General features: G+C 40.1%; 1 protein-coding gene and 1 long non-coding RNA gene across 4 annotated transcripts in view; one reads left to right on the plus strand and one right to left on the minus strand.

The window, feature by feature from the left end:
* The window catches only part of LOC104949317 (uncharacterized), a 12,421-nt gene extending 2,198 nt beyond the window's left edge, over positions 1–10,223 (plus strand). For both annotated transcript variants that reach the window (XR_798793.1, XR_798794.1), the window contains exon 3: positions 10,210–10,223. This is a non-coding gene — a long non-coding RNA (uncharacterized lncRNA). The remainder of the gene's footprint in view (positions 1–10,209) is intronic.
* The window catches only part of LOC104949319 (myotubularin-related protein 4), a 382,796-nt gene that overhangs the window by 227,703 nt on the left and 142,995 nt on the right, over positions 1–12,098 (minus strand). The gene's annotated exons all lie outside the window — the stretch shown is intronic.

The raw sequence follows: 12,098 nt of genomic DNA on the forward strand, positions 1-12,098 counted from the left end.
ATGTGGAATTTATTGGCTACATATTACACAGATTATGCACAGCGGGAGGAGCAATAACCGTCAAATAATAATTCAGACAGGGGAGCTCCGCACTCCCTGCCTGCCGCTAGGGGGTGCTGCAGCGCCCTCAGCACCCCCCTTCCCGCGCCCATGGGTGGTACTATCCTGGGGAGAAAAAAGTACCAATTTCTATTGGCTGGGCGAATTGCAAACCACTCCCCGTAAAACTTTGAAAAGTTTTGTGAAGCCGCCATTGTATTTGCTGGCATTAGCATTATTAGCATTAGCATTAGCCCTCCGCACCAATGGAGAAAGAATAACTTATGGCAACACTAAAAAAAAAACATGGGAGCGGTGGAGTGATGAGGAGGTGTTGGCGTTCTGGCGATTTACTCGGAAGGCTTCAGTTGAAGCTGCTGGGCCAGTCCCCAACTCTGGGGACTTCCGGCCGGGGACTTAGGGTGGCAGTATACGCCGTGAAGTTGTTTGCGGCCTGCCAGTAAACCCAACGCAGAAGAAGGCGAAGTGACGTCAGCGGCTCATTTGCGTAATTTTACCTCAGGGAATTTATTCCGGCGTGACTGCGATCTTTACTTAGTTTCATGGGGGTACTAAGTGCTGGGGCACTAAGTGCCGTCACTAAGTACGGCAAAGTACTTGGTGTGAAAGCGGCTGATTGGCTTTTGGATCAAATTCTTCAACTTAGTTATTTCTTGCAATCCTTATTTCCCATAATTGCAGAGACGTCATTTATTCGGCTTGCTGTCGTCTCACACCTAGAGTAATAGCTGTTGCTTTTCTCACCTGGAAATTGATGTTACAACACTATGCAGTCGATCTCTGGTAATCAGACGTGTGTGGCTTTGTTAGTAAGGATAGAGACACTAATCTCTCTCACCTAATGTTTTAATGCCATTGTTAGCATCTGCTCAGACTGCAAAGCCTATTTATTATACTGCAAGTTCTTACAGGGAAGCTTAGCAGAATTTAGACTATGTAAATGTCCTTCCTTTTGGTCAATGTCTACTATTTATATAAACGTTCCACAATCCTGCAGCTGACAACTTTTACCAGCATGTTTTGAACACAGCAAGGTTTGAGTGATGTATGGAAATCTGTTCACTGAGCTGTCCATGTCCATGTCCACCTGTCTATTAAAAAAATCTACCCAAGAAACATCAGCCTTGTTTTTTAGCGTTAGTCAGGCTGACAAGGCATTTTTAATTATCCCCAAAATGGTTGAACAACATGGAATTTGAATGTTAAATAAGGACCATGTGCAATGCCAGCTAGTTAAGGAGGATGAGCCGAGCCTCCAACAAGTAATTATTCCGTCTCTCTGACTGTAGGAGTTTGGAAGACTGCCATACTAATACTATTCTTGCCATGGCCCTTTTGTTTACTTAATTGTAGTATTTTTTATGAATGGTCACACAAGAGACTCCTTATTTTTTTTTTACCCTTGCTTTAATTATTCAAATAAGGCCCACTTAGTAATGCTACAAATATTATAAACCAATCAGCAACTTCCAATGCCAAAATGTACTTAGTTTATTTAAAAGTGGGTCGTGTGCAGTTTAAAACAAAAAATGTCCCAAAAAAGGATGCCAACAAGCTTTGTGTCATTGGCCATTTGAGTTTGAACCAGAAAGTAGCATATCAGCTCTTCAGGGCCCGATTTGGAGTCAATTGTGTATGTGCTTGATACATTAGACCTACATTTATGAATCAAGAGAGCTTTTATTAACATTTATTTGACCTTTTTTCCTTTTAAAATAATGCATAATTAAGGGTATGGTACATGCTTCACTGCCAAGATGGCGGCTTCTCAATCTGCCCATATTGAAATTACCCATCAGCTTTTCTGAAGCATATGTTTAAGATTACACAGACCATTCCCACAATTAAAAAAGGATTTTCTCAAAACATTTACCACTAACATTGAACCAAATCCAAACCAATTTTCCCTCCTCAACACTCCTCCTCATTGCAGTCAATCTGTGACTTCAATATTAGCTGTTGCTCTCTCAAATGAGATCCATCACTCCTTAGTGTCAGGTGAGATCATTCAGCAAACTGATGGACTTCAATGACTTTCGATTGCGGTCTGATGAGGAAACAAATCAAGTGAAAGTCAATACATCTTCCCACTGTTTTCCCCCAGGGACATATGTGACGCAGGTTACAGCCACAGATGCAGACGACCCCACCTATGGAAACAGTGCCAGAGTGGTGTACAGCATCCTCCATGGCCAGCCATACTTCTCCGTTGACCCCAAAACAGGTAAAGCACATTCTGATTTATGTGAGCAAATCTTTTAGTCAGTGTAGAGTTCAAATACATCTTTGCATTTTCACTTTAAATGTGAAAGTCAACAATAAATACCTGTTTTATGCGCACCTGACAATTGCTGCGAGGCAATTTGCGCAGTAAAATAAGGTCATCTAGGCCATTAGGCTTGAATGATTGAGTATCTTCCAAACATTGTGTGAAATATGCTGCAGTGTGGACCAGTGCAAGCATACATCATGAGAATAAAACGATCCCAGAATTGACCATCGGGCCAATCCACAAATCATGAGGCCATGAAAGGACACATGCTCTCCAATAAAGATGTTGAATTGTTTTTTTAAGGTATGAAGTAAAGGGTCAATTGCACCCGACACTGCATTGATATTAAGCCTTAAAGGTCCAAAAGTAAAATGCTACCCTACCAGATTTAGATTTTACATTTAGGCAATTTGGATTTAGACTTAAATTGACAATTTATATATATATATTTGTTATTGTTTAAACAGTCCATACACTCGTGCAATTCAAGTAACATGTATTGTCATTTAAATTGTCTTTATACTCCTGCCAGTGCGACTGCAAAAAAGTAGGTATAAAATGTATTTTCATGCTCTTTAAAACTCCAAGTTTTTTTAACCCCGCAGAAACCCCAATTTTATCTAAAATCGTTCGAAAATAATATGAAAATTCAGGAGAGTTACTGCAGAGACAGCTAGATAAAACATTTGTAGGTACAGTGGCTAGAGAATTGAGAAATGGTAGTTGCTAACTTCATGCGACATAAAAAAATGTCAGTTGAGCTTCGAAAACCGACAGACTGTCTCTAAATCAAGAAATAAACTGCATTTCAAATCCCCCATTGTCTATCTGAGTCTATGCTTCATGGACACTGAATCGTCTGGGTTGCGTAGCATTAGCTGGCAAACTGTAACATAAGGAAGCTTAAATTGAAAGCAGAAGACAAATAAAATAATATGCTGAAGCAATATTTATGAATACTTGCTGTTTTCTGGTGTAGGCGGTTGGTGTCATGGGAGGTAAATGGTGCTAAAAAGGTTGCAGAGTGGCAGTGACTGCTCTAAATCTGAAATACCTTCAAACCACTAGTGTTTGCCGGCAGTGGGCTGCTGATGGCTTTCCATCTGGGGCAGTTCAAAGCATACGAAAATAGGTTCATACATATCACACAGGCAGATACGAGGGAATCTTTTGCTGATTATGCCGCTGATCCCAGAGCTTCACAGAGCACGTACTGCGACTGTATTTCAAAGTGATGCTGGGAAAAAATCAAACTGTTAAAGTAAATGTTTGCACTGCTGGGCCTGCTTCTATCTCCAAACGCACATCGGCAACGGGAACAACTGCTGGGAGGAAAAAAGGTGAGCAATGGAAGGGTGGGAGACACATAATTCTCCATGTCTGTCGCAGAATTATCGATTTTAGAGATAGACATACCCCTTCTCCAAAAGATGGTGACAGAAATGTTGGATGCACACAGTGAGTGGTTTTGCATTCAGACATGTGTGTGGATCAAGTGCTACATCCTCCTCACCGTACTAAGTGAAATGAGATGAGGGAAAAAGTGCAGACCAACCTAGAGTATGCTGCCCGCTGCCTTTTACCCTGCCAACCTCCAGTGGACCTCACTATTAATCTGCAGTACAAACGCTCTCTGATCTCAGGGTCTGTGATCCTCAAGTGAATCATTATATGGCTTCACCAGAGCTCCCTATTGAATGTCAAGTGTCTCCAGTTTGTGGAATGACCTCTATTTCAGCCTTGGTTAGAGAAGTGTCTTCCCGGGCAGTCAGCTCCTTAAGGGGAAATATATTAGATTGTGCATTATGAGGTTAATTGAGCATTTAGTGCCAAATATAGTCCAGGTTACCACATTGTTCTCTCTTTTATTCCTTCCTATTTCTAACCACTCCATAACCTATTTATCTTGCCAGGTGTTATAAAGACAGCCTTGCCCAATATGGACAGAGAGGTGAAGGAACAGTACCAAGTGTTGATCCAGGCCAAGGACATGGGGGGCCAGCTGGGGGGGCTGGCCGGGACCACCACTATCAACATCACCCTCAGCGACGTCAACGATAATCCACCCAGGTTCTCTAAAAGTGAGTAAATATTTGAAAAAGAATTGCAGCATGCCGACACCTACTTTCAAAGCTGACTCACATTTAGCAGGTTCAAACATTGTATGATAACAAAATAAATACTGTGCAATTACAACAGGGCGGGGGGTATTCATCATGTATCCTCTTTGTAATTAGGTTTCATTATTTGTCATTATGCTCTGTCGTAAGCAAAGGCCTGTTTATTTAGCATGATTGCATCTCCATGTAATACTCCTGGCAAATGAACGACTGTACTGTAGTATTGCTGTAAATGTGCTCACAGGGCAACCTTCTATATTTAGAGCAGGTTTGCTGCTGCATCGGGGATTCAGAGTTTAAACACTCCATGTTCTCCATCCGATATTTTGAATAAGCTGCTAAACCAGATTAATTTGATTGTGCCGTTCACCAGGTCATGTAAAAAAGCCAAGCTGGAAAAAAAATGCATTACTGTAAACATGTTGATCTGTGAACGCTTTCCTACTTATACTAAGCACACATATTAAATTGTGTTTATTTCATTTTAAATATCAGCTAGTGTATGACAGAAAAGGAAAAATAAATACTGTTGTGTATTGATGCAGTCTCTTCAGGTATTGCGAGGTTACAGCGAGTGGTCTCCCCTGAATGTAAATACATGCCGTCAGACGGTCAAGCTCCCCTGGCAGCGGGGAAAAGATGATATTTCCATAATGCTGTCACAGCACAGAGGTGGGGGGGCCCTCTGCCCTGTCCCAAATCCTCTCTTTGTTGTCTTCTCTCTTCCATATTTATAGGCTTACAGGTTTAAAAAAAAAGTCTTGCGGCCATATTGGGGAACCTCATCAAACGATTCTGATAATATTCCAGCATGGATCCCTGCCACATCTGTCCTTTAGCTATTATACATGAAATATTTGTAGATCCCCTGAATGATCTCTTTTTTTTAATGATGCCAGATGTGGTTGTAACTGAAATGGTCCTGATTAATAGGGGTGTATTAACTGCATGTGGCTTTGTTAAATTATATGCAGTGGCATATAACAGCTGTTTCCTAACTTCTCCTAACCTGCAACTCACCCTTTTTGGCACTGGAGCTGTCCTGCCCTTCAAATGACATCCACTTTTAAATACTGTAAATGTCCTTGAAAGTACTTGATTATTTATTGAAATTTGAGCATCTGAATTCACACATATGCCTCAGATTCCCTCTCAAAATCCAAGGATCAAGAGTGAAGGAAATGGTAGATAGCAACACCATGTAGCAGCGTATGGTTTTAACGCAAAAGTATAACATTACATTTGGGCACCAGACAGAAGAATATTTAAAATATTTATCTGTCAAGAATAAAAAGGTTAATTTATTGAAACAGATGGAGGGATAGCCCGGTGACCTTTACAGGATGTGCAAATAATGTCAGCTTTTCTCCAAAATCATAATCAATAATAAGCAAAGCAAAAGATCACATCAAGACCCATTACCCAAAAACTTAACATCAAAAGATGTAAAAACCAAATTTGTCAGTTCAAACAACAAAATGTCAATTTATTAGGGATGAGGATCTTGTAGAGAGGAGAGGTAGATGAAAAGCAGGCCAGCGAAGGTCACAGATCAGAATGCAGGTTAACATACGATGTTGAAGGTGAATTGTTACATCCCACCAGCTCCTGGGTTCAGTGACATTTAAAATACAGCCTGGTTGACCAGAACAAGTCCTCAAAATGGAACTGGGTTTAAATAGCTGGATCAAACTTCCCTTTCTCTTTCAGCAGTCGAGTGAGATCTGAGAAATACTGGTGTTTGTTTCAGTAGATTATGTTAAATCACCCACAAAATGAATATCCTGTATGCCAACCAGCTTCTGTTTTCACCCTGTGCATGCCTTTTAACTAAGACTTTGGATTATTGTACATTGTAATGTTCAAGGTCATCCTTTTGTTTGATGCATTTATTTGTCAAATAACACCATCCTCAGAAAGTTTTAAGAGATTCAAACATCCTTCTCTCTTGCACATCACATTTCTAATTTAAAAGGCCAAATATATGACATTCCATGAAGCAAACAATGTTTTTTTTAAAAAACAATCTTGGCTAATTATTTGTTGCAGCAGTAAAATGTGTCCGGAATATGTTTAATCAAATTGAGGAATTTGTTAAATTAGTGTCAACAAAACAGTGAAGCCAGCCGTGGCGTCAGAAAAGGACTAAAATAGTTGCTGTGTAACCTCTGACATAACACAGTGTTAGAAATAATGACACATTGCCTACTTGATATTTCTTGACCTGACACAATTCTGAGTATGGAATAAAAGCCCTGCAAACACTAATTTGAACACTCTTTTAGTGCTACTGAATTGCCCATGGCACTTCTATGATGCCGCCAGGTGTTCGCAACAGACTTCTAATGCAACAGTAAATATTATATTTATCTTGCATCAGCAGATACTAGCTATCTCAAAAAGTAAAAGGGAAAAACAGAAACAGACTCATTTCCACATATTGTGAGTTGTAAGTGATAATCAATCAATCCGCAGTTTGTTTGCTTGTATATTTATTTCCAAGCCCTCAGCAGTCATTTCTCTCCTGTTGGGAGTATCACAGCCCCTGGATCTTGTGTTTGTGGATCATACAGGTTTGAGCCCGCCAATTACAACGAGCTGTGAGGCCTTGATGTCCAAGCACGTCCAAATGGAATAATGTCATGCTCATAGCTACAGGGCGGACTTCAGACAGAGCATATCAGCAGCCTGCCTGTGGGCGGATAAGACACATAAAGGACGGAGGATGTGAAGAGCTCTGCGTTTTCCATCCGATGATAATAAATGAATCCGGTCTGATCTTTGTTTGTTTGATAGGTTTCTTTCATCTCCGGGTTCCTGAGTCTTCCGCAGTGGGCTCTGCTGTCGGAAGAATCAAGGCCCATGACTTGGACATCGGGAAAAATGCCGAAGTAGAGTACACCATCGTGCCAGGTGACGGAGGGGCCATGTTCGACATCACCACGAATGAACACAACCAAGAGGGGATCATCATTCTCAAAAGGGTATGGAAGACCTTTTTTAAAGTCAGCAAATAGTACAGATGACCACATTAATTTACCAATGTATCTAGTTGTTCTACTTTTTTTAAATGCAACCCTTCCTGTGGATTTTCAAATTAAAAGCCAACCAATAAGGGAAAAGCCTAGTTTCAATGTTAAAAAGTGTTGGAATGCATTGATGGAAGCTTATTAACATGCACACCAAAACATAACACTGTCTATTGATTTTCTGCTACACAATTAAAATGCATCTTTACAGTACATTGCAGATAACTCCCGAACAGAATGTTTCTACATACAAATGACATACATATATGCAAAACGGTGCCCTAAGGGGTCATATCACATCTTGACAGCATCATATTACATTATACAAGTCAAATAATATGACAATATGAATGCCATAGTTTTCAAAAGGGGGCCTTAAATAAGGCCTAGTGAAGCAGACTTGTCATTCAAGACAAAGCAACACATTTGTTGTGCTGCTGTTTGTTTTATTCTGCTTTTGAAACCTCTTTCATGCTGGAGAGGCTGTCTAATTCCTGTCCAACCCTTCCTTCCTGTTTGTGACAGGGAATGGGAAAAGGGATGTAACACTGGAGAAAAATATGGCAGCTTAACATATACAGTATATACACAGTTGTGTACGTGTGAAAGTGCGGGAGGGGTTGTTCCAGCACCCCTAGCATCTTGCACTTCCTGTGAATATGACACTGTGTGTTATAATACACCTAGAAGCTCACTTTACATTACATTTTACATTTACACATATTAAAAATCAATGTTTAAATACATAAAACCATACCAAGTGTGCAGGTCATTGTGTTACACAACGGATGCTGAACCTGTGAGATGCTGCTCTCTTTCTGTTTGTCTCTTGCAGCCGATGCCTAAGAGCAACGCTCAGAGCAAAGGAGTAGCGCTCTCTGAGTGCCTGTGCTATATAAAGCATTAACTCAGCCTGTCAGGCCTCATTTACTATGCCATATGTTCTTTTTGGCTAAATGGATTAATACAGCCAGTGCATAGTGACCCACATCAAGAGGTCTCGGCCTTTGGTTGCACTTCCTCTGAACAACAGTGCAAAGATATCTACTTTTAGCACGTTTGTAGGGCTATGATATCACTGCAGTAAAAGTGGCACGAAAGCACCAGTGATTTATAAAGTATGACTCCAAGGATAAACCCCTTGGGATCTATCATCTCATCTCAAGGGGGACCTACAACTGCCAGAGGTGAAAGAAAAAGGAAATAACAGCCACAGAGTAATGTTAGAAGCATGAATAGATTGACCTGTGTGCTAATCTACTAAATAGCTAGGCTATAATAAGACTTATTATGCAACCAATTATTAACTTAAGCCGATACATACTTGTTTATCCATTCCAAGATCTAGTTCATTCATACTTTAAATAATATCATGACCTTATATCCTGTATGTCTGAGATCTGAGGAGTGGATTAACAATGTATGGATATTCATTTCATTTCAAATAAACCAATGTGCAGTTTTCTGTGATAATTTCATTAATAACTATTGCAATTTTAAATTATAGGACACATTAAACAGCTTCAGATTTGTTCCATGGAAAAGCCTGTTAGAGAATTCCTTCATCAATCTTAATGTCAGCTTTCTTAATGTATTCATGTTGTTTTGGTTTATGAAATCTCATAGTTAAAGAGGTTAAAGCCCAAACCCACCAAATATAAAGATTATTATTCTCCTCCCACAGGCTTCACTGTAGAGATATTATTTCTCCTCGGACACTGAAAGCATTCAGCTGGCTGACAAAGGGTGATAATATGCATTTATGAGCAGAGAATAAAAGAGTCTCAGTATCGGCTTATTAAAGTTTCAGGGGACTACACACCTACTTTTAAGATGGTGATAAGCGCCAGTGTGACAAAAAGGGCATTATTAAGATCATGGGCGTTATGAAAGGCTCATTAGAATGTCACCTTTCCCATATTTGTTCATATTAATCACGGCGTAAATGCTCTGTAAAGAGGAATCCGGGCTCACAGATATTATACATTTACTAGTTACTCAGCAGATTGAAATTGTTAAAGAATATATGAAAAACATTTAAAAAAAAATGATATATCAATATAGGTTAAGCGACCAGCAGCATTTCAAATAAACAAAAATAATCCCCACAGTCATCAGCTGCAACATTAAAGTTATGTTTAATGCATTATAAATAAATAATCTGATGACTGTGGGGATTATTTTTGTTTATTTGAAATGCTGCTGGTCGCTTAACCTANCGGGAGAGGGAAGCGAGAGGGATTGTCTGCACACATTTGCACACCTGTCTCTAGGGATATTCCACCAATGTGAAATAAGACAAGTCTGTGGGCGGGTCAGTATTCTGGGAACACAGTGAACAACTCATAAAGGCTTCATCTCTAGCTCCCCACACCTTTCCCAGGCACAGCTCATCCCTCTCTCCTCTGATTCTCACTCTGCCCATGTCCTATCACTACCCCACATGGGCAGAAGCACGTGTTGTTTAGTGCATTACACTGCGGGGGAGCCTGGGCAGGTAAAAGGGATAAGAACGTCCCCCATCAACAATGCCTTTGTGCAGTAGCTTACCACTGTAGGGAATCCATCACACTGCCTCTGTGTTATATGGCAGTAAATCAAACACTACAAGTGAAAACATTAAAGACGAGATGCATCCCCATCCATTGAGGCTATACATGTAAACCATTCATTTACATCATAATTGCATCCTGCCTCATTTGGTTATTCCATTACTGTCAATGAGAAGGTCACTTTAAAATGATCTATTGACATGCCTTTGAGAACAGTAGGTACATATATGTAAGCATGATATGGGGTTTGCATACACGTGCTCAGCGCATACTAACGCCGAGCAGGGAATCAATTACTCACTCAGCGGCATATTTTTCTGGGATCAAAGGATCACACACCTTTGTGTTTGCTGGGGCTTGTACTAAAAATGTATCGGTAAGCAAATACCCAAGTCTGATACGTCAGAAAAACAAATTGAGATTTGCATTTTCCCCGGAAACATTTTACACACTTAGATCAGAAATACCCTGAAAGGTGCATGAACAGATAGAATTGTCTGGCGTCAAATCACACAAAACATAATTCGGTATCCCCGAACTGAAAGAAGTGACAAAAAAAGATGTATTACCATTTCTTACGGGTATTTTGTGGAGGTGAATTCACATGAAAGAGGCAGGATTTAATGTGAAACCGACTCTTTTAATTCTTTAATAATGAATTTAATTTAACAGCTGCAGAATGTTAGAGGACTCTGTTTTCCTATTTTTTAGTTGTGAGCAATTGATACTGTTCTGTTCTAACATTCAACATAATGGTCATTGAATGTGGGACAGAATTAGTTTCAGTAGAGTTGGAACCTTTTTCACATAAGATATTGTATGATATATTAAGGATATCATACAGTTCTCCTTAAGTGCCAATGTTCCAACATACAGAACAATCCAGGTAAGCAATTAATTTCCTCCACAAATCAGAGCATCTCTCATAAATATCTTTCTGACTTTAAATAGATTTTCCCTACATCATATCAAAGAGACATTTTGTGGCTCTTGCATTATGCAAACGTGGCTTTGCTCTGCAGTCATTTTTTGTGCTTCCATTGAACCTCAACAGCACTGACAACAAAGGGCATCTAAACTCACCGCAGGGGTCTGCTGCATCCTGCCAAAGGGAAACGCAGCACCAGGTATGAAGGGATCGATGTGCAGGGGATTGTGGGAGAAGGCTGAAAGCATATCTGTGTGCATGTGTTCCTGCATGAGTAAGATAATGACTTGCATATGTGTAGTTTGGGGTGTGGGCAAGATCAAATAACTTTGATCACATTCCCATTATCATGGTCCTTAGCTGTAACATGACACGTTCGGAAACACTGAGCCAAACAATCGCCAGCTGTTGGAGTGATACTGACGACATGTGTTTTAACAGCACGTTGCTGGAAGTGTGAGCTGACCTCTACATGGCAGAAAGAAGTCTGTAAACTCTGACAATGACAGCCCACTCTCTTCAGTCTGCTTACAAATGACACGACTTTGAATAGGCGTGCAATAGATACGCAGCAATTTTCTCCCACGTTAGTTATTATTAACGTATCTTGAATGCGTTTATTTTCTATATATCTTTGCCATTTATTTAACCCTAACCATAACCCAATAAGCTGCTGTGTCATTTATTGCACTGCAAATATTAAAACTGTCATTGGAACGGCGATCAAGCCTGAAGCCACAGAGCTCTTTGTTTGAGGTGCAATATCAGCGAATCATATGCACGCAAAAACGGACTTCTGAGTATCTATTGGACGCCTTTGCAAAGTCGTGTCATTTGTACGCAGACTGTGAGACCGGGTTGATTTATATATATATATACTGAGTATACCTTATGTTGGTGTACCTTGCATAACTGCATGGACCCGTACGGCACAATACAACTCAGTACATTTTTGGTCATTACGTCAATTTTATACCCTTTCTTTAGTAGAATTGTATAAATTGGAAGGCTAACTAAGTAATCAGCCGTGCATGCGTGGTGAACTGCGTGTTTGGAAAGATGAGATATCAGACTGGCTTACCTGCACGTTAATCAAGTGGCAAATGCCATAGTAAGTAAGGATGGACGATAAGCTAA

The sequence above is a fragment of the Notothenia coriiceps genome, unplaced genomic scaffold (genome assembly GCF_000735185.1).
Source record: "Notothenia coriiceps isolate Sejong01 unplaced genomic scaffold, NC01 NC01_scaffold00015929, whole genome shotgun sequence".
In the NCBI taxonomy this organism is placed as follows: Eukaryota; Metazoa; Chordata; class Actinopteri; order Perciformes; family Nototheniidae; genus Notothenia; species Notothenia coriiceps.